This window comes from Acomys minous (assembly GCF_964271855.1).
Source record: "Acomys minous genome assembly, chromosome: 1".
NCBI lineage: Eukaryota > Metazoa > Chordata > Mammalia > Rodentia > Muridae > Acomys > Acomys minous.
Genome location: NC_140483.1, coordinates 179,636,444 through 179,659,546, shown reverse-complemented (window position 1 = coordinate 179,659,546; position 23,103 = coordinate 179,636,444).

Below are 23,103 nucleotides of genomic sequence, written 5' to 3'. Positions count from 1 at the left end.
AAACCTATGAAATACTTCTCTTAGAAGGAGTCCATAGCCAGGTGAAGGATTACACCTTTAATTTCTACACTTGAGTGGCACATAAGTTTAATCCCAATACTTGGAAGGCAGAAGAAAACACATAAGAATTATAGTGATTTAAATTGAAAAGCTACTTGCAAAAGGCAGTCTGAAACTCAAAGTGAATGTCATTTGTTATCTAAAAATAAATATACTTATACCTATAGATAGAAAGGGGAGTAGAGGTATATTTATTCACATGTACTATGATATATATAGTTTTAAATTTTCAAAATAGTTTTTAAAAAAATTTCAATTGGAAGATAAAACTCTCTTTACAAAAAAGCATTTTGCCCTGTCAAAATCAAACAATCAATCATCAATCAAAAGTTAGACTTGGGGTAGGATGTTTTTATCCTTATATAAGACAAAAAGCATCCAAATAAGGAATCTAGAGACCACTGGACAAGCAAAACAACTGAAGAAAAAAGATCATCAAGAGAATGTGTCTCAAGAAAAGGTAAATTGGCAAAGTGGTATTGCTTGTATCTGCTGCCCTCTACAGACATAAAAGGTCTTCATGGTACCAATTCAACTAAAGATTAAATCAGGCTTTGGGGTTAGGCATGGCTTTCTCCTTCTCTAAACCCATATATATGCTTGTTAAAAGAAAATCCAAAATCCCTGTCTCATATTAGAACAATCACCTAATATGGGACAGAGAATAATAATAAAGGATTATTCTATTGATAGTATTCTCATAGTCTTTTGCTTTTCATTTGTTTCTTTAAAACTTTTCTTTTTAAAAATATATTTCATTAATTTATTCTTGTTACATCTCAATGGTTATCCCATCCCTTGTATCCTCCCATTCTTCCCTCCCTCCCATTTCCCCCTTACTCCCCTCCCCTATGGCTGTTCCTGAGGGGTACTTCCTTCCCTTGTATATGCTCATAGGGCATCAAGTCTCTTCTTGGTAACCTGCTATCCTTCCTCTGAGTGCCACCAGGTCTCCCCATCCAGGGGACATGGTCAAATATGGGGCACCAGAGTTCGTATGAAAGTCAGACCCAACTCTCCACTCAACTGTGGAGAATGTCCTGTCCATTGGCTAGATCTGGGTAGGGGTTCGAAATTTAGTGCACATATTGTCCTTGGCTGGTTCCATATTTTAAAACTCTTCTTAGGGTATAGCTATTATCTCAATAATCAAGAGGAAGTGATCAAACTGGGGACACCAGCGCTCATGTCAGAGGCACTCCCCACTCTTCCCACAACCATGGAGAGTGAGCTGCATATTGGCTAGATCTGAAGAGGGACTCTACGTTCACTTCATGCATTGTCTGGTTGGTTGGTACAGCATTGTGTGCAAGCCCCCCTGGGTCCAGCTCTGCCAGCCTTTATGATCTCCTTGTGGGACTCCAACTTTACAGAGAGTTTTGGGTGACTGTTCATGCAGCAAACTGTCTCTGTCATTTTTTCATTTGGGAAGCTGATAACTTGCACTTCCAATTTGGTTTACTCAGATAATTAGCTTTTATTCCTTCTCAAGTTTCTGATGAGGTTGAAGACCAGATAATTTAATCTTACAATTAAACTTAGTTGTTTAGGGATTAGGATGTTTTTAGGTCTAGATAGAGGTTTTAAGTTGATAATGATGAGATATGATAGATGTTGGATTTACATTCAGAATTTTAGACTCACCAAGATAGGAAAGATGTTTCCCTCAAAGTTGCTAAATGCAAATAGCCAACACACTAAATGTTTTAGTTGTTGCATTTTATCATTTCAATCTCATATTGTGCCTTGTTAATATTTTGGCGATTTTGCTTTATTTTGTTTTGTTTTTGTTTTGTTTTGCTTGTTTTTGTTTTTTGAGAAAGAGTTTCTCTGCATAGACCTGATAGTCCTGGAACTAGCTCTGCAGCTCAGGCTGGCCTGCAATTCACTGAGATCTACCTGCCTCTGCTTTCATAGTGCTGGGATTGGGTGTATACACCACCACTTCTCGGCTGTACAATATGTTTATATATGGTGGTCTTGCATTCAGCAAGTGCTAGCAATTTCCTTATTCATTTCAGCAGCTCTTGTGCATATCTCGTATGTGTTCTGCACAGATGACCATGTTAGCTTCATCATAATATAGTTTAGACCTCAACACAATGAAACATTTACACTTTCAATGTTCCTCCAAACACATAATTTTAGCCTTTGAAGAGTTTATGTTTTAGAAAACAACCACCACTAGTTACATCTTGTTGTCAGTGTATCCCAATTCTGTAAGCCTTGGTCAACAGACTTGGTCTGTCCTTTTTATCTTAAAATATACCTGTCTTTCTCCAGTTAATTGTAGGGTTTTTTGTTTGTTTGTTTTAATTAGTAATAAATTACTTGGGAAGAATTTCAGGGTAAATTGGGTTCTTTTTAAAATTAAATTCGATTTTTGCTAATTTTGTACATGAACGTAATACATTCTGAAGATTCTCATACATTCTGCCCTATTATCTCTCTCACCCTGTCAATGCCAGTTGCCCCTACAAGCCCATTTACATCTATGACTTTTTGTTTTGTGATTCACAGAGTTTAAACAAGATCATCTGTGTAAAGTTCAATTTGGAACTAACCTTTGGAGTCTGGTGACTCAAAAGCAGGTACACAACTGAAGATAATGACTGCCCTCCCCCAGAATCCATCAGCATCTAGTGGTTCAGCAAGGAGTGGTGTGGCCCTAGAAGGCCCTTCCTGATTGACAGATGAGAGGCCCAGTCTTATGTAAGCTGCAACAGCTGCTGTATAACCTTGATTTTACTGGCTCTACCATGCTTGAAAGACAACATTTCAAAGCCACCCTTCCCTGTTTTCTGGTCCCTGTGATCTTTCTTTCCTATACTGTGTTCCTCAGATCTCCACACATGTTGGTGCTGATTTCTGAGTTACATTTTGTCTCTATGACTCTTTGTCAGAGGGAGTCTTCTCAGCATGGCCGCTCAACTACCTGGGCCTGGTCTGAGGAAGCAGTCATCATCTTTAATATCTCTGGCAATGACTGAGATAAAAAAAAAAAAGGGAGAAAAACAAACAAACAAACAAAAGTCATTCTTTCTTTCAAGTTGTGAACTAAAATCAGGAGCCCAGGTCATTAGCCATCTATATTTTCTATAATGACGAGAACTAAATATGCCACAAAGCTAACAAACATACACATTCTAGATGCTTTATGTGTGGTTTTTGGATGTTGATAGGACAAAGGGAAAAATTATGCTTTAGTCTTGGATTTGTATGCTATTCCCTTCCCAGTCCCCAGCCTTCTCCCCAGACCTTCACAGGAGCTTTCACTTACATCATGCAAAGTGGAAGAGTCCAGTGAGCTATATATTTTAGACAGCTGCAAAGAGAAAGAAAGCATTGCCTTTAATCCAGCACTTACATGTGTTCTTCTATCAGCCACAGTTTATAGTTCCTTCACTACAATTATTGTCACACTTATTTAAAGTCTGGCATATAATTGTTCCTTGATTTATCTTAGGCACTAAAGTCTGAAAATGTTCATTTCTCTTAATCTAGGGACCAAGGTATGATTACTGGCATGCCAACTTTCTTTTGTGCAATAAATATACTGTAGTGCAGAGAGGATATAACATTTTAAAACCAATATTGAAATAAATAAATATTCTTATATATGCACCATTCTTCATCCAGCTTGAACCCTCAGATGTCTTTGTCCTACAGTTGCTACTGTGACCTTCTCCTGAAGTTATATAGATTGTGGACAACTCTCACCTGAATAATTTTCTTTCACATTCATAAAAACTTTAAGTTAGAGAGAAGGAATTCCTTGTTTGGTTAAACAGTCCTGAATGCACACACAGTCCTGGCTCAATTACCAGCACATTTAGGGGACATGTAACAATAGTGTGGTCATAGACAGTGGAGTAGTATACACATAGCCTACTCCATCTCAAACCTTTCCCTAGAAACAAAGGCATTTATCTCTAATCAACTTCTGTGAAAATATCTAGTGAATCAGAATTGGTCCTACTTAATCAATTCTACCTCTAAGCCTCAGACACAAGAGACAATAATGAAAAAAAAAATCACCATAAAACAGTTAGTAGCCAGCTACTAATTTATTTTTGCAATATTTTTTAAGTGTTTTCTTTCTGTGTAAAAGCACTATTCTTTCTTTAGCACTTCAATTTTTCAGGAATTCAATTCTATAAAGATAAAGGAAATAGTAGAAAAGTATTGTTATTTTTCATCAAGTTGTTTGCTCATGTTTGGTTTTATGCTACCCATTACTCTAATTTTATTTTCTCCACTTAATTTGCTTCTTCTTTTTTAAAAAATACTAAATTCCTCTTATTCCTGTTTCCGAAGTATGGTGTCTTCAGCAAAAAGGACTTATCTTTAACTTCTGGTTGGTAAATAAGAGCCACCCCAGTAGACTATATTGTTCTGGAAATCTCTTGAACTCCTCTGACCAAGAACTCAGAGGGAGGTTTTCATGCCTGGTACCACCATATTTTTGCTAGACAGTCTAAGGCTCAGAAGAAGAGCATTGTCATTATATGTGGTATGACTTCATTTAAATTATATGTGTTAACCCATATATAGATTATATAGATGATCCATATGTGATAGATGATAGATAGCTTATAGATAGATGTATATTTTCTATCTTCCCTCCTTTCTTTCAATGTTTTCTTCCCTCACCCCTTTCCAGAAACTCCCTCATTTTTCTTATTTCACCCTTTAGAGTGTTTATGCTTTTATGTCCCTCAAAGAATCAAGCTGGAACTGACCTGGGATTTTGCTCCCTGAGAACTGACTCTCATAGTATGACAAGGTGCTATGCAGCTGTAAAGTGGGAGAAATATTCAAAAGCTTCATCAATCTGTAAATTCTTTGAGTCATACAATGACTTGATCATCAAGATATCTATAATGCTGCAACAGTAGCAGTTTAATCTTGAAAGTGTGTTAACTACTATTGTCATTATGTTGATCTTGTTCAGGCAACCAGGTTGTTAAGAATTCATGGATGTAGTTTTCTTGTCATATGTAGAAGACAGTATTTCTCAGCACATGCCATGGTCTTTTTTCTCTTACAATCATGTTGCCGCCTCCTCTGTGATTTCCCTGAACCTTAGGTATAGGAGTAGCACTACAGATTTATTGGTTGGGGTTTCTTGAAATCACAATTCTATCTTTGTCTTTTATTTTCCTTGCCAGTTACTATAATTTACTCAAATAAATAAATAGAATTTAATTATTTTTAAAAATTTGTTTTTATATTAATTAAGAAGAAGTTCTTGACCAAATATGAACATCTATGCAGATTATTTCATATTAGCAAATACTACTGGCTTCATGTGATGAGTAATTAATGGCTCTGCATTAACTTGAGGAATATAGGAAATCCCTGTAAATATACTAGCAAGAGTTCTAAAAGTACTCATATCTCTGTCAATAATCTCACTTTGACAGAATTGCCTTCTAAATAAATCAAAATAAGAAACAAGAAACTGTATTTTCAAACATTAACTAAAGTGTTTCTAATAATAAAATTGTAAATAAACTAAAATTTAACAAGAGGATTGATTGTTCAGTATTACACATTAGCTCAATGACATACCTATTAAAGTGAAATGGTAGTTATAAAGATGTTACATATACAGAAAATTTATCATGAAGTTGGAAAGAAAAACATGAATAGTTAATCATAAACGCTATATCACTGTAGTTGTGTTAACTATATCTAATGAAGAAAGGAATAAAATGAATTATAGAAATGAAATATTATGTTAAGATATGACTGCTTTGATTTTTTAAATTATGGTATTTAAAATAAAGAGAGCAGGCATCAAACTTGAGAGATGTTTTGATGCTGAACAAAGAATAAAAGGAGAAAAATAGTTCTCATTTTGTTTCATAACTTACGTATTCAACACACTTTAAGTAATTTCTTATATTACATCCTTCGAGCTTTTGTTTTTATTTTATTTTTCCCACAAGGCATAACTTTTCTCAAACCTGTTTTGCAGTTCTGCCTGTCAAGAGTTTAATTCATGACTCAAGGGGCTACTGTCAGAGGTTTGGTACCTTTCTGTTGGTTCCAGAAAAAAAATAGTTTCCTTGAGTTTTTCAGCTATGACACCCACAATATATTTACAAAGGCTGTAGGATTTCAAACACTATGGCTCTTCTTTCATGGTCACATGTGTTTCTGGCTGTACCCAAGAGGAGGGTACAGACAGGAGTCTTTAAGGATTCATTAAAAAAAAAAATTAGACCCCCCAAGATGATTCTGTTTCCCAGGGTCATTTACTTTAATCATATCCTGAAATTGTCTTTTGTTAGTTAAAGTAACATATGTGCAGTTTTGGGGAATCAACGTGTAACTACATTTGGGAGGAGAAGCATCATTCTGACTATATTCACTGTCTTACATATGACTACGGAAGTCATTGTTTCATTTTCTGAAATAATCTTAAACCATAGTTCGTTGAGCTGGTAATTTACATGGAAGCTTATTTTTCCCTATTCTGGAAAACATTTTTTGAAAAATGTAATTATGAATAATTAAAAACAATGAATAAACCTGTCTCTTTTTTGCTTCCTTAATGAATATTTAGCCTAAAGATATTAGGTGGAATATTTTCTAGACAGGAATGCGTATTGGAAGATATATGTGATAGCTGAAGAGGTAGGATAAAAAAGATTAAGTGGTGGCAACCCTTTAAGATAGGACTGTGAGCAGTATCAGAAAACCATGTTTGGTTTGGTAAAGGGTGCATCATCCCGAGAGAATGAGAAGACCATTTCTATGGCCAACCTCTGAGTACTTATTCTAAGGTAGTTGATGAGAGACACAAGCTGTATGACATAAAACTGTGAAGGCACTTTGATATGAAGTATTGAAAATATATGTTGGGAAAGAGGATGCATAAATGTGGAATAACTATGATTCCATCTTATTTTGTTACAGTCCATATGTGGTACTTCCAAATAGAAGAGGATAAACTGCAATGCTAAATGATTTGGTATACAGTGATTGATAAGCCTGTGATGGTGAGAACACAATCTTTGTGAGTAGTAGCAGCAACATGCAGAGATCAGAGTCTGATTATTGCCAAAATTTACCCACAGTCCATGGCTCGGCACAGATACTGAGTCCTAAATTCAGGATAGTTCTACTTTGGACTTAGAGCCATACGGCACACTTGGATTAAGAACAATCACAGAAGGATAACCACTATACCAGCCTCAAACACATCATTCTTGTTCACTGTTAGAATGCTAAAGCTTGAACTGGTAAACTGGTAAGACCATCTGTATAATGAGATAGAAAAGAAAGAAAAAAATTACATCCAGTAGGTTTTCATGTACTAAATATACTAGGAATTATGAAAGCCATAGTTGGGTGAGGAAGCAAACACATCAAAAGGAAGAAAACTAACTCCTAACATTTTAATAAGTTGAGATTAGAGCTAATTGTGTAAATATCAAAGTTTAGTTCATATAGATGATACAGACAATATTTAGGGGTGTGTGTGTGTGTGTGTGTGTGTGTGTGTGTGTGTGTGTGTGTGTAAGTACATTTACTGTCTCTTGTTCTGCTCAATATTTAGTACTCCTATAATAGTGAAAAATATAGTTCCAATTTTTCATTTCTAAATGCCAATTTTTAACTAATAAGAAAAAGATTCTAATATTGAGAAGTTTAGAATGAATGAAAGTTGGAAATTAAGACATGATCATAATATTGCATCAAAAAGTGATTTATAAATCAAGTAATTATGGTGATCTGTATAGCACAGACACAGAGACAAGTACACATCTAGCTTGAATGGATTTTAGCAAGATAGGGAACAATGTAAGTGTCTAAATAAACAATGGTGCAAAGATATTTTAATTCAAATATATTAAATGAAGTTGAAGTCAATTTGTCTATAAAATAAACATACAATGTAGAATCTTACCAAGGATTGCAATACAAGGAATGATATAATTTGAAGAAAATCACTCATATTTTCATTCATCATTCTAGTAGGAAAGTAATAAAATATTACTTATGGTAAAAGATGACAAAATATAAATATCTGTAGTCTATATATTTTTATGCTCACATATTGATCATGAACTGAGAAAAGGGAACTTCTGTGAGCTGAAAACTAGCAGACATCACCTTATTCAAATGTAAAAATTAATGTTGTAAAATAAAATGGAGCAAACCATTTTCCACCTGATAAGGCATAATCACAGCTGAAACCTCTGCAATATTTTATTCCTGACAAAGCCATTTAATTGGAGGAAACATCAGATAATCCTAAATTTGAAGGCATTTTTAAAATAATTGGCATCAAGTAAAAAAGAGAAAAAGGACAGAACAGTATGAAGGTTAGAAGAAACACACAGAACATCTAAATGTGGTGTGTGACCCTCAGGTTAGAGCCGTCCATTGGACATTAACTATGTACAGTGGTTCTGGTCCTTTTCTCAGAAGGGGCCCCCATTCAATCTAACATGTTGCTGTTTTCTTAATTTTTTGACAAACCCATATTCATTTTGAACTGTTCCTCAGCCATTGGAACTATACTTGTTCACACTGATTTTTTTCCCCTAAAAACAACATTATTGGATAATTGACAAAATTGGGACACTTTCCAACTTAGCAGATAATAATTTCCTAATTTTAATGGTTACAATCTCAGATAATATTAATGCAAAATATAGACATTAAAGTATTTGAATATTAAGCAAAGTTGGACTAACTTTCAGGTGATACAGCAGAATTAAAAAAAACAGTTTTTGTATTATAAATGCAACTTTTCTATTTGAAGTTATTTTAAAATAAAAAGGAAAGAACAATTTAATAAAGCTTTCAAACAGTTGAGAAGTGATGGATTAAGACAATTATGTGAATGGATTTCAAAGGTATCATGCTAAATTTGTAAAGTTCACACATTATACACAGCACTTAAGGAACCTTCTTCAAGAATCAATATCAGATGATTGGATGCTAAACACAGGCGTCACATGAGGCTAAGATTATTAAGGGATACTAATAGCCGCATTGACTAGGCAATTCTGGGTGACAGAATTTTCATATAGGAGTCGCATAAGCTTTTGTTTGTTTCTTTGTTTTTGTTGTTGTTGTTAATTTTTATTTAAGTAATTTATTCATATTACATCCGAGTTGTTATCCACTCACTTGTATCTTACCATTCCTCTTCCCTCCCTCTTTCATCCTATTCCCCTCCCCTAGGTCTGTGACAGAAGGGGACCTTGTCCCCCACTGTAAGATCACAGCCTATCAGGTCTCTTCCTGGTAGCCAGATTACTCTTCCTCTGAGTGTCACCAGATCTCCCCAAGAGATGAAGTGGTCAAATAGGATGCCCTAGAGTTCATGTCTGAGTCAATCCCTGCTCTCCACACAATTGTGGAGAAAGTGGTGTCCACTGGCTAGATTTAAATAGGAGTTCTCAGTTTACTGCATGCATTGCCCTTGGTTGGTAGGGTAGATTGAGCTGACCCACCTTGGTCCAGCTCTCCCAGCCTTAATGGTCTTCTTGTAGATTTCTAGGACCCTCTGGATACTTCTATTTCCCCATTCTTCCTTACCTCTAACACCTAGAGTCCTAACAGGAAGTCCCAGTATCTATCCTAATCTCCAGCTAAAGGAAGACTTTCAGGAGACATCTCTGTTGGGCAAGTGTCTGATTATAAGTGAGTATATGCCATGTGTATCTTTCTGGGTCTGGGTTAAATCACTCAGGATGGTAATTCTTTAGTCCCATCCATTTGCTTGAAAATTTCAGGATTTCCTTATTTTTAATAGCTGAGTGGTATTCCATAGTGTAAAATATACCACAGATTTTTTTTATCCATTCTTCAACTGAGGGACATCTAGATTGTTTCCAGGTTCTGGCTATTACTAATAAGGCTGCTATGGACATGGCTGAGCATATGTCCTTGCTGCGTGGTAGAGCATCTTTTGAGTATATTCCAAGGAGTGGAATAGATGGGTCATGAGGTGGCTCTATTCCCAGTTTTGTGAGAAAGCACCAGATTAATTTCTAAAGTGGTTGTACAAGTTTGCATTCCCACCAGCAAAGAAGGAATGTTCCCCTTTCTCCACATCCTTGCCAATATGTGCTGTCATTTGAGTTTTTTACCTTAGCCATTCTGATGAGTATAAGGTGAAATCTCAGAGTCATTTTTATTTGCATTTCTCTCATGACTAAGGATATTGAGGATTTCTTTAGATGTTTCTCAACCATTCAACATTCCTCTGTTGAGATTTCTCTATTTAATTCTGAGTCCCATTTCTTAATTGGGTTATTTGGTTTGGTGATGTTTAATTCCTTGAGTTCTTTATATATTTTGGATATTAGACCTTTGTTGGATGTAGGGTTGGTGAAGATCTTTTCTCAGTCTGTAGGCTGTTGCTTTATTCTGTTGACAGTGTTTTCTGCCTTACAGAAGCTTCTCAGTCTCATGAAGTGCCATTATTAATTGCTAACCTTAGAGCCTGCGCTGTTGGAGTTCTGTTCAGGAAGTTGTCTCTTGTGCCAATGAGTTTCAGGCTCTTCCCCACCTTTTCTTCTAATATATTTAGTGTCTCTGGCTTTATGTTGAGGTCTTTAATCCACTTAGACTTGAGTTTTGTGCATGTTGAAAAATATGGATCTACCTACATCTTTCAACATCTAGACATGCAGTTAGACTAGCACCATTTGTTGAAGATACTATCCTTTTTTCCATTGAATAGATTTGGCTTCTTTGTCAAAAATCAAGTATCCATATGTGTGTGGATGTATTTCTGGGTCTTTAATTTGATTACACTGGTCAACCAGACTATTTGTTTGCCAGTACCATGCTGTTTTAATGACAATTGCTCTATTGTACAGCTTGAGATCAGGTATGGAGATTCCTCCAGAGGATCTTTTATTGTAAAGGATTGTTTGAGATATTCTGGGTTTTTGTTTTTCCATATGAAAATGAGAATTAATCTTTCAATGTCTTTAAAAATTGTGTAGGTATTTTGATAGGGATTGCCTTGAATCTGTAAATTGCTTTTTGAAAGATGGCCATTTTTACTATGTTAATTCTTGTGATCCATCAACAAGGGAGATGTTTCCATCTTCTGATGTCATCTTCAATCTCCTTCTTCAGAGATTTGAAATTTTTTTCCAAACAAGTCTTGCGCTTCCTTGGTTAGAGTTACTCATAGATATTTATATTGCTCGTAGCTATCATGAAGGGTGTAGTTCTCCTAATTTCTTCCTCTTCATGATTGTTCTTTGTATATAGGGAGGCTACTGACTTTTTTGAGGTAATTTTGTATCCAGACATTTTGCTGATGGTGTTTTTCAGCTATAGGAGCTCCCTGGTGGAATTTTGGGGGTCACTTATGTATACTATCATATCATCTGCAAATAGGGATAATTAGACTTCCTCCTTTCCCATTTGTATCTCCTTGATCTCCTTTTGTTGTCTTATTGCTCTTGCTAGAACTTTAAGAACTATATTGAAGAGATATGGAGAAAGTAGGCAGCCTTGTCTTGTCCCTGATTTTAGGGGAATTTTCTTGAGGTTTCTCTCCATTTAATTGGATGTTGGCTATTGGCTTGCTGTATATAACCTTTATTATGTTTATGTATGTGCCTTGTAACCCTGATCTCTCCAAAACTTTAAACATGAATGGGTGTTGGATCTTGTCAAATGCTTTTTCTGCATCTAAGGAGATGATCATGTGTTTTTTCCCAATTTGTTTATATAGTGGATTAAATTGATAGATTTCTGTACATTGACCCGTTCCTACATGCCTGGAATGAGGCCTGCCTGGTCATAGTGAATGATATCTTTGATGTGTCTTGTATTCAGTTTGCAAATATTTTATTGAGTATTTTGCATCAATGTTAATAAGAGAAATTCGTCTGAAAGTCTCTTTCTTTGTTGGAATTTTTTTAGGTGTAGGTATCAAAGTGACTGTGACCTCATAGAATGCATTTGGTAAAATTTCATTCATTTCTATTTTGTGGAGTCGCTTGAAGAGTATCATTATGAGCTCTTCTTTGAAGGTCTAATAGAATTCTGTGCTGAAACCATCTTGCCCTGGGCTTTTTTTTCATTGGGAGACTTTTTTTAAAAAGTATATATTTTATTAATTTATTAATATTACATCTCAATTTTCATCTCATCACATGTATCCTCCCATTCCTCCCTCCCTCCCATTTTCCCCTTACTCCCCTCCCCTATGACTGTGACTGAGGGGGACCTCCACCCCCTGTATATGCTCATATGGTGTCAAGTCTCTTCTTGGTAGCCTGCTATCCTTCCTCTGAGTGGATGGGGATCCAGGGGGACATGGCCAAATATGGGGCACCAGAGTTCATGTGAAAGTCAGACCCCTCTATCCACTCAACTGTGGAGAATGTCCTGTCCGTTGGTTAGATCTGGGTAGGGGTTCGACATTTACTTCATGTATTGTCCTTGGCTGGTGCAGGTTTGAGCATGACCCCTAGGCCCAGATCTGCCCATCATGTTCTTCTTGTAAGTTTCTAGGACCCTCTGGATCCTTCTATTTCCCCATTCTCCCATGATCCTCTCACCTAGAGTCCCAATAGGATGTCCTCCCCTCTGTCTCACCTTCCTGGTAAATGAAGACTTTCCTGGGACATGCCCCTTGGGCTAGTACATTTTCACTATGGAATACTACCCAGCTGGGTTTGTGAATAGGTTCTGTTTCAATTTGTTTTTCTCATGAAATGTCTTGTTTTCTCCATCAATGGTTATTGAAAGTTTCACTGGTTATAGTAGTCTGACCTGGCATCTGTTGTCTCTTGAGTTTTGCAGGACCGCTGTCCAGGCCCTTCTGTATTTATGGTCTCTGATGAGAAGCTGGGTGTAATTCTGATAGCTTTGCTATTATGTGTTACTTGGCCTTTTCACCTTGCCACTTTTATTTTATTTTTTTTTGTTCTGTACATTTTGTGTTTTGATTATTAAGTAGTGGGAAGATTTTCTTTTCTGGTCTAATATATTTGGTGTTCTATAGGCCTCTTGTATGTTTATATGCATCTCTTTCTTTAAATTGGGGAAATTTTTCTTTATGATTTTGTCAAAAATATTTTCTGGGCCTTTGAGCCAGGTATCTTTTCTTTCTTCAATGCCTATTATCCTCAGGTTTCATCTTTTAATGCTGTCCTTGATTTCTTGGATGTTTTGGGTCAGGAATTTTTCAGATTTAGCATTTTCTTTGATGGTTGTTTCAAGTTCTACTATTCTATCTTGTACTCCCAAGATTCGTTCCTCCATCTCTTGAATTCTGTTATAGAAGCATCCCTTTGCGTTACCTGCTGTCTTCTATAAGTTCTCTTGTTCCTGGCTTTCTTCTGTCTGTACTTTTATCATTGTTTCCATTTTCATTTTCAGATTTTGAACTCTTTTATTAATTTCCTTCTTGTGATCGTATTTTACTGAATTTCTTCCAGTGCTTCTCTATTGGCCTCTTTAATGTCTCCAACCTGTTTGGCTGCATCTTCCTGCATTTGTTTATGGATTTTATTTGTTTCCTCCACTACTATCTTTATTACTAAGGATTTGAGGTCATTTTCTTGTGTTTCAATTGTGTTTGAGTTCTCAGGGTTGATTTCATTGGGATAGCTGGGATCTGGAAATGTCATATTGTTTTGGTTTTTGGTGTTTGTGTTTTTGTGTGGCCTTTAGTCATCTTGCTGTTTATGACATTGGGAGGTAGCTTCTTGTGTCCTTCCCTGGATTAGGTAGGTGACCTAATTTCATCTCCAGGAAACTTTATTCCACACCCTAGGCTCCCCACTGGGTCAGCAGAGGCTGGTGCTGGTGCTCTGCAGCCCAAGGATTGATTCAAGGTAGTGTAGATAAACCCAGTTATCCTGGTTTGAAAACCCTTTCCTCAGGCACTAGGGCTTTGTAGGCCTAGGCTCAGTCCATCCTAGAGTTCCAGAACCCCTCCTGGCTTTTGGAAGTTTGCTAGGATTCTGCCTGATCCGTCTAGGCTGTTGGGCCTAGGTTCAGTCTTGCGTGAGAGAGCAGACGCTGCCCTCTGGCTTGTGGGAGTTGGCTGGGCTTCCACCTGATCCCTTCAGGCTATTCCAATCCCATCTGGGTGCAAGAAGATACTCCCCCTGGTTTGTGGCAGCTGGTCAGGCTCATCCAGAGCTTATGGGAATGGCTCCCCGGGTTGGGGCGGGTGGCTAGGTTTCTGTCCAATCCCCCCAGTTCAGTTCAGACCCTCCTGAGAGCGTGGGAGTCCCTGCTGAGCTGTGGTGGCTAGCTAGGCACCTGCCCTATCCATTCAGGCCAGATCATTTCAAAGACTATTAAAAAAAACTCTTTGACTAGACAGAGACAATAATTATTACGTTTACATGACTTTTTCTCTGTCTTTATTCTGGAAATAAACTGTTGCAGGATTGTGGTGATAGAAATATACAAATTACATTCTTCATTTTATGAATTTTTAGAAAAATTAAAATTTACTCATTACTAAATATCTTGAAGCAGTCATTGTAGGGACATAAATCAAAATACGTGCCTCCCTTGTTTGGAAAGATAACTTAAAAGATCAAGTTCCAGCACCAGAGGAGATCCTTTCCATATCCTAAAACTAGGACTCATGCAAACCATTGCAGGCTGACCCCCACAGATGTATCAGTGATACAATAGCTATTCTTTTGTTTTCCACTAACAAAAATAATGAACAATTTAATGTCTTTAAAACTTGGCCATGTGTACCTTTCGATACAAAATTGCCCTTAGCTTGGATATCTATGGGCTTCTAAGTCCTTGTTATCTTCCTCAAATGAACCCAATCCACCAATATGCCAAGTATGAAAATGCTTCATTTGTAGTTTGAGCTCCTCCTCCTCCTTCCTTTTCTCAATATTTTGTATTTGGCTTTGAGAATCTCTGGTGGTTTATAGTTAGTACGTATTGTTTTCACTTACACATCATTTCTTTCACACAGTTTCCTAGAGGAGTAATCCTTTCATAATTTTCACATTTTAAGGTGACATATACTGACAAATGTCAGTCATTCTTGTTACTTCTAGTTTTGCATCAAATTTTCTCATTTTTTTCCGCATTCTTCTTCAGTTTAATGATTGGTATGTTATTTCAACTACTGTCATGTATCAGTAGCATTAGCAAGTAAACTGTCTATCTCTTTTCTGATCTTCACAACAGTAATTCTGACTGAGAATGGGAAAATGTTTAGTTCTACTCTGTTGCTTACATTTCTCACCTTCTACAAACCTGTGATAGCGAAGAAAGTACAACTTCTTTTTGTTTCACTGCTGGGTCTAACTACTTATTAATAAATTTATTTTCATTTTAGTAAAAATACCTTACTATATAGATGATTTTTACTACTATGTAGGACTGTGTTTTCAGAGCCTACCAGTATTTGCAATACTCTGAGAATTTGATTAATATCTACTAAAGTATCCGTTTCCCCTCTAGACTGAAAGTCCCACTAAAACAGAAAATTTGTTCTACCTTCTGCTATTAACCAGTGATGAAAAATATGTTCAACAAAATTGTAGGATGTATATATAAATTAATATGTTGCACAATTTTTGTGTGATTTCCTTATATAAGTACTGTATTTAAATCACCTCTTCCTCACTTTCAACATTTTGGTGTCATCTTTACCCCCTCTCAAATTCATTGCCTTTTATTCTTTAATTATACACATTCAATCTTAAACATATATATTTATAAATACAACCTTCTGAGTTCCCCTGGTTTTGCTTGTACCTATATGTACTTAGAGCTGACCACTTGAGATTAGATAAATTATCAGGATAATTGTTCCCAGAGAAGACTGATTCTCTCCCTCTCAGCAGCCAATAGGGCTCTATGAGATTTCTCTCATCTACACTATCATGTCAACTGGTGTCATTTTTTCAAGCCTTATTTAGCCAGCCATATTTTTGAAAGGCCATGTGTGCAGCTTTGCAGTTATATACAAAAGTCCCTAAGTCACAGATGAGTTCCTGTTCCTCCAGATCTTATAGTCTTTCATCTTAATTTTCCTATTTTTCCCTGAGCATCAGGTGTAGGATTGTATTATGGATGTATAAATTGGAGACGGACACCCTGTGGTCACTTGTTATATATTTTGGAAGTTGTGAGGTTGTTTTTTTGTTTTTTTGTTTTTGTTTTTTTTTTGCAATATATTTCATGTACTACAAAAGACATTTTCACAGTGAAGAGTGACAGGTACAAATTTAAGGGTCTATCAGAATAACATAGGATTGTCTGCAAAAGTGGACGTTGTTTGAAAATATTATAACCAAAGTTTATTAAGGTCTTTAGTGGAACAAAGGATTATTAATTTTTTTAATTGAAAGTATCATCTAAAAATATTATAGTTAGTGTTGTGACTACATTATAAATTATTTATGGCTTGACTGGTTTCTGCTCATTTCCTAATAAGCTTTGTAGTTAAGTTTGTTCCATACTGTACATTAGTTTGTTCCATACTGTACATTAGTTTGTTCCATACTGTACATTCACCTGTTCTCACTTACTCATGGCTTTCTGTTTTGCTTCATGTTATGTAACAGTCTAAAATTGACACAAGTTTCAGACTGGTGCAAATTCAAATCAACAGTTTATTTTATATAATATTTGTATTAGTTTTTACATAATTTTATACATGTATGCAGTGTGCTTTGATCATCTTCACCCTAAATTTTACTAAATTTTCCCAGATTCACTCTCCAACCCTTATCTCTCTCCCAACTTCTTGTCTTTTTGGTTTTGTTGTTGTTGTTGTTAATTTTATAACATACTATGTCACTTTGTAGTGTTCATATGTCCCTGGATATGGGGCAGTGCCCTGGAGAATGGACTGAAATGACCTATACTTTAACTGCCCTTGCCTGTGACCAGCTTCTTAGCTAGGGGTGGGAGCTTTATTTAAGGAGAAGGCCACTGAGAAGCTGACCATGATCAAGTGGGTATATAGATAACATAAATTGGACTTGTTTCTTGTTGTTATTTTGGTTTTCTAATTTTTCAATTAAAATTTTTTTTCAATTTAAATTTTTAAATTTTATTAAAAAATATTTTTTTCTGGTGGAGGTGACAAGGGATAGGTGATTTACATGGCAGGAGTACAAAGAGAGTGCAATAAGGATGCATGATATGAAATTCCCAAAGAATCTATGAAAATATCATGTTGGACAAAGCAGTCAATATAAAATTTATTATTCCTAGTAATACCATATTTTATAAGAATATCTAGGCCAAATATCAGGTCTGTGTTTTCCTGTATAAATCTTACCTCTTTTATGAAATATATTTTTTCTCACAATCCCATGTTTTTCCAAAATCATTAAAGACTTAAGTATATGTAAGGTTAATTATTATATTTAGTCTAATATTTATTAACATGTTTCTGTGTTTAAAACGCTTAAGTTGGAGTTAAGTAGAATCTACTTTAAGTTCTGCTGCTAACAACGTAACTTCACTTATATTTCTGTTTTATGATATTCTTCCCAAGGAATACTTTATTTTTTTTTTAATTAATTTATTCTTGTTACATCTCAATGGTTATCCCTTCCCTTGTATCCTCCCGTTCTTCCCTCCCTCCCATTTTCCCCTTACTCCCCACCCCTATGACTGTTCCTGAGGGGGATTACCTCCCCCTCTATATGTTCATAGGGTATCAAGTCTCTTCTTGGTAACCTGCTGTCCTTCCTCTGAGTGCCATCAGGTCTCCCCCTCCAGGGGACGTGGTCAAAGGTGAGGCACCAGAGTATGTGAGAAAGTAATATCCCACTCTCCACTCTACTGTGGAGAGTGTTCCGTCCATTGGCTAGATCTGGGTAGGGGTTTAAGGTTTACCGCCTGTATTGTCCTTGGCTGGTGCCTTAGTTTGAGCGGGACCCCTATGCCCAAATCTGCCTATCATAATGTTCTACTTGTAGGCTTCTAGGACCCTCTGGGTCCTTCTACTTTGCCTTTCCCCCATGATTCTCTCATCTAGAATCCCACTAGAATGTCCTCTCCTCTGTCTCAGTTTCCTGGTAAGTGAAGGCTTTCGTGGGACATGCCCCAAGGAATACTTTATAAAGGTGCTTTATTGTCATGATGACCTCATGCACCTTTTACCCATGAGTTAACAAGTCCTGTGGAAGACACTCATTCACTGTTTGCTTTCTGATATAAATCAATGATTCCTAATATCTTCACATTATAACTATGCCTACCTCAAAAATGTGAAATGTTAGAAAGAATCTCAATGCCAAAACACTTCCAAATTCTTTCAGCTAAAACTATAAGCTTTTATTGCATATAGTATTTCATTGGGTAGCAACTTATAATGACAATTGAATTCACTGCAAGTGAATAGAGAAATAAAACGTCTGATTATCTCCGTAGATATTACAGTAACGTTAAAGGGCAAAAGTCTGAGTGCTGTAATTTTCCTTATTGCTCACCTATTAAAAGCTCAAGGCAGTTGAAAATCTACCCAAATACCTCTCACTTTAAGCTTTATCTCCTTGCGTCTTAAGAAATACCTAATTTAGAATCAATATTAAACAGTGGGTCCAGGCTCCAAAATCTGTGTTTCCTATGTTTGTGAAAGTAAAAAAATAATGTCAAAATTTAGCTCAAATTAAGGAAAAATATAGAGACAAAGACAGGGTGCAAATGCATGAAGGGCTGAGTTATTAGCTAGACTATTAGAGATATTCAATTGGCAAGGCTTAAAATCACTGAGAGAGAGAGATATCACAGGTGTACTTTCTGCTTCTGCATGCTGGAGCTATATGGAAGTAATATAAATTATGTCCTGCTCCTATGATGAAGTCTTCCATAACCCCGATTTTCTCACATTCAGTAATTCCAAAGGCCAATGAAGAAAAGATGTGTTGGTTACTTCTGTGTTCTTATCTCCAAAATACCTGAATAAAAGAACTTAGGAGAAAAAAGATTGTCTGCATTCATGATTTCAGAGGGTGCCAGTCTTTTACACTAGGGAAGCTTGATAGGAACATCCTGGTTGACCGTAAGGGAAGCATCTAGCACAGCAGTAGCCGTTCTCAAGGTATTAGATGCCCAGACTCAACCCCTTAAAAGTCCCTCAGCTCTGTATCCTTAAACACCATAGCCAAAACAGGAATCTGGGAAGTGTGGATTTAAATGCCAAACTCTAAATATTTTTGAACGACTATGTTATAAGATTATATTCACAGGGAGAGGAAGAAACAAAAATTGACATACAAGCAAAATTTCAAATTCTGTATACGAAACCAGTTCTAGAAAGACAGCAAAATCAATGGCTGGAATAAGACTCAAAGGAGACAGAAGTACTCACTAAAAATGCAGAGAGTAAAATTTTAGAACAGTAAAAGCAAATGAAGATACACTTAGGAGATACGAATCTCGATGAAAATGACTTAGTTAGCATTCGTCTCATGAAGGTGTTTATTAACTGTGAGTCCTAGGGAGTTTGTTGCTTCTTTGAGTAAGGTTTTCCTTGGTACAGCTATGAAAATCCATTTACATATATGGCGTAACAATATTTACATGGTAACAACTGGATAGAGTTGGTAAGTTGTGAAAAATATCATGTGACATGTTACATATACTCTGGTCTTCGTAGAAAAAGTTGTTGACTGCTAATCTGCTAGGTATTTGATGGAAGATGAGCTGTATTGGCACCTAAATAGTATTTGAATACAAAGGTAATTATGATTTTTTTCTGTATGTTAAGAAAATTAGTTATTGATGTGTAAGATAGCTCGGTAGCTAACTATTAATTTAATCTTATGAAAGATAGGAATTATAAAAATGGTGTGAATGCTGATCAGGATATTGTTGTAATGTAAATGACTGTAAAAATATCTAAATACTAATTAGTACATAGTGGGTATTTGGTAGCTCTTGTTCCTGATGTTGCTGGTGCTACTATTTACATATGATGAAAAAGCAAGTGTTATAATCAGTAAAATGAAGGAGCCGTTTGCAGAAAATTCCAGCTGAACAACACCCAGAGCTCAGAAAATTATGTATGTGTATATATGTATTGCAGCAACAATATACATATGTGTATATGTGCATATATACACACGTAAATATATGCATACATACACATATAGTTAGGTCCAAACTGAAATATGTTGTGGTGGCTGCAATCATAATAGCATGGGTTGTTGTTATAGATAACATTTTTTGGCAGAGGTGCCAATAACTGAAGGAAGTTGGAAGATTAAAGTTCTTTGCTTCTAAATGAGTCCGGCTCACTCTAGGCTCATGGGAATGACCACACCCAAAAGCTAGTGCTTGGCATTTAGGAACAGTGGACTCTGAGGCAATACATGGTGGTCCAGCCTCTAATACTAAAACACCACTGCAAATGGCAAGCTGAGAGTTGGAAGAGAAAGGACCTTCATGCACACGTAAGCATCCTCATGATCCAACAGGCCCCTGCTGGCCATCCTGAGTGCCTCCAGGGCCATTCTAATGCTTGTATTTTTTCAAAAAGGTGTCTTTTACAAATGCTGATGAAGTTGCTAATTATGGAAGGCAGCCCAAACTACACACACACCCACACCCACGCACACACACATACACACATCACAAAACTTATTCTTTTGTGGTCATTGATTTTGTTTGTTTGCTTTTTTTGAGGTAGAGTATTTCTGTGTAGCCTTGGCTCTCCTGGAACTCTGGCCTCAAACTCAGAGATCTACCTGTCTCTGCCTCCTGGGTGTTGGCATTAAAAGTGTGTGTTGCCACCACCCAGCCATAAATTATTCTTATCTTAAAATATTTTCTTTTCATTTTGGAAGAATCAGTCTGGAAAATTATTCTGCAAAGCAGGAACGGACGAGAATTAAAAAAGGAGATTACATTATGGTGTTTGAACTTCACCTCTGAACTACACTCAGAAGTCTTCAGAATAAGTGATTCATTTGTTTTTTTTTTCTCCTTTTATTTATTCAGCAACAAAGAATGTTGTTATTTTTTGTTCCTTTGGGTTTGTGCGCATACATCGGTGATTGGATGTGTACACGTACCCTTGCTGACTCCTTATCAGTCAGAAGATACCGAAATTGGAGATGGCTCTGTGTTGTCACTGTGCCTTTAGAAGGGACACATTCTCCTTCTCAACTGTCAGCATCACATTTCTTTGCATTTACAAGTGTTTACTACCACAGCCAAACCAGACCGGCTCTTTGCCCTTCATGTCACCCACTGTAGTAATTGCTGGCACTAGGAGGCTTTTTAGGAGGAAACCTGGGGCTACGTGCTTTGAAAGGAACTAGCAAGACCTGTAATGAATGGAGAAGGATTAGAATTTTCTAAGCATCCTGGAAAGTAAGGCATTTGGGAAGACACTGTCCTCAAATCATTTTGGGCACCAGCCTAATTATAAAGACGTTGAGGACCTAGGGCAGTATTGGGTTGTCTTCTCAAAACCAGCAGGAGTCTTTGACTACCAGATGCCCCATGTGGTTCTGAGTGGGGAAAATAAAAGAAAAAAAAAGTATAAGATTCTGTGGAAAGAGGGAGTTTTAGTGCTTTGTCTTTGAGCACTTCTGGGAAGGACAAGGACTCACATGTATTCTTTTCTGCTTTCAGCTATGTCTTTGTAGCCTGTGTGGTACCTATTGCCTTAATTAGGCACCCTGCTCCATGCAGAAGGGACAGCACGATGGGGTTCCCTCATGTTTATACTGTGGGCTTGGTTCCCTTGAATCAAAAAAGATTTTATTTTTTTTAATACTAAAACTGATTTGCATCTTTTTCTTAGCCTTGTCTCTACTGTGTGCTAAATATCTACAGACACATTCCTGTCACCCACTGTGTCTCACTAGTTATACAACTGTACACCGCATACGCAAGGTAGAAAAACAACGCAGATTTAGCACCTCACCCTAACCTTGAAAAGTCTGACAGCCAGATGGTAAGATATATTTAAATGACCACATCTAAGCCTCTGTGTGTGTGTGTGCGTCTGTGTGTGTGTCTCTTTGTATAAATATAAGGCAATCTTTTCCATTCATAGTAAGTAGTACAGCTAACAAAACCCCAGAAGACTGTGAAAACACTGCATGGCAAAACTCTTGCACTTTATAATAAGGCCAGCATTCTTAGTTTGTTCCCAGGTAGAAAAGGAAGGAAATAAACTTGTTTTGGGCACATGTTTGTTCTGATCTGGAGTATCTTGACATAGACTCGACAAGTCCTGCTATCTCTGGCTTCTGGGTCATGTTCTTATCTTAATCCATTGTGTCATTCAGTACTTTGCAACGGGAAGCATTCATAAGTTTAGACTGTGCTAGAGAATACCAGGCCGCTGCTGTGCATATACTGCAGCGTTTGCCCCTTTAAACTCTGTCCATCCCGTCACCTTTTCAGGCTGATAGTAACTTCAAGACAGCTGTAAAGAGATTGGGCCCTATGTAGAACGACGTTCACCAGCTTAAAGATTTCCAGGCACTTAACAGTGAGCCACTCTCCTCCTGCCAGACGTTAGATACGATGCCATGAAAAGAAATCAGAGGGAAACATATCACAATTCCTTCAACCAACCTTTCTGTCAAAGTTAATTATAATGGCAGAAAACAAGAGGACTTAATTTAACCGAAGGTGACATCACATTATGCCTGCACATTTCAGTGAATCGGGATGCTTTTAGAGGAAGCACCACATAATCTACTTACATCACGAATAGCTGATAATATAGACGTCTTTCATAGGAAACAGTCAGGGTTGTATTAAAGTAATGTCTTAAAAATGACTTTAATGTTTTAAAGAATTACGTTCAGATTATGTACTGCAATTCTATGTTTATGAATATTATATTTATGCACTCATATTTGGTGTTGAGTTGGAAATAAAAATAAATTGACCTAGGTAGAAGGAAAATAATGAAATTAAAATGATTCATCTGTGGCAGAGGTGAGGATGTGGAGAATTGTAATTTTCCAAGGGTCCTTTCCAATGACTTCATTGATTATCTGAGAACCTCTTGTCAAGATTATCATTACCTTTTGTGTTTCTTATTGAACTTCCTTCAAGACAGCTACC